Genomic DNA, 1,199 nt, shown 5'->3' on the forward strand with positions numbered 1-1,199 from the left:
TTTGGCGGTACGCGGGCCTCTCACTGTTGTGGCCTCTCCCGTTGGGGAGCACAGGCTCCAGACGCACAGGCTCAGCAGCCATGGCTCACGGGCCCAGCCTCTCCGCGGCTTGTGGGATCTTCCCGGACCGGGGCACGAACCCGTGTCCCTTGCATCAGCAGGCGGACTCTCAACCACTGCGCCACCAGGAAAGCCCGGCAGGCGGATTCTTAACCACTGCGCCACCAGGAAAGGCCCTAGAGTTACTTTCAATCCTTTTTTTTAATCAGCAGAAAATACTGTTAGTACATAAAGTTAATCTTTAAACTCTTGTTTTCCTTACAGTAAATAAATTCTAGGTTTTATCAGTAATTCCGTGTTAAAGGGCAAATCGATCATAGGTAAAAAGCAGCAGGTAGAACAAGGTATAAAATGGGGGGAGGGGTGAGCCTTTGGGTGCCTCAGGGACATGCGGCTCCTCCCTGGTCCTGTTCCTGACCTGTGGTTGTTGCTCTGTCAGGATTCTCCTGGCAATTCTGTGATGGTTTCCTACTGTGTGATTTGGAGTTCTTACCTTCGTGTGTCCTCTGCGTCGGAGTTTCTGTCTGGTGTTGTTCAGCCTGAAGGACATCCTCTGGCATTTATTGTGGTGGAGGCAACGGGCAACAGGTGCCCTTGGGTCTTGTCGACCTGAGAACGTTTTCATTTTGCCCTTGAATTTGAAGGGTATTTTCTCCAGATGGAGAATTCTGAGTTGACAGATGTTTATTCCTGCCTCAGCACTTTAAAGATGTTGTTCCATTGTCTTCTGGTCTCCATTGATCTTTGGATTTTAGCAGTGTGATGATGACATGCCCAGGTGTAGTTTTCTCTTTATTTATCCTACTTTGGTTTTGCTGAACTTCCTGGATTTGTTACTCTTATGTTTTTCATCAAATTTGAGGGTTTTGGCCATTCTTTCTTCAAATGTTTTTCAGTCCTAGCCTTATTCTCTTCTCCTGAGGATCATCTGATATTGTCCCAGGGGTTCCTAAGACTGTTCAGTTTTCTTTCAAATCTCTGTCTTCAGATTGTCTGGCTTCTGTTAACCCATCTTTTTTTTTTTTTTTTTTTTTTTTGGCGGTATGCGGGACTCTCACTGTCGTGGCCTCTCCCGTTGCGGAGCACAGGCTCCGGACGCGCAGGCTCAGCAGCCATGGCTCACGGGCCCAGCCGCTCCG

At 48.3% G+C, this 1,199-nt stretch overlaps 1 protein-coding gene across 1 annotated transcript in view; it reads left to right on the forward strand.

Annotated features, from left to right (window-relative positions):
• The window catches only part of NPLOC4 (NPL4 homolog, ubiquitin recognition factor), a 54,740-nt gene that overhangs the window by 9,591 nt on the left and 43,950 nt on the right, over positions 1-1,199 (forward strand). The gene's annotated exons all lie outside the window — the stretch shown is intronic.

The sequence above is a fragment of the Lipotes vexillifer genome, unplaced genomic scaffold, assembly GCF_000442215.2.
Source record: "Lipotes vexillifer unplaced genomic scaffold, Lipotes_vexillifer_v1.1 scaffold1691, whole genome shotgun sequence".
Lineage (NCBI taxonomy): Eukaryota > Metazoa > Chordata > Mammalia > Artiodactyla > Lipotidae > Lipotes > Lipotes vexillifer.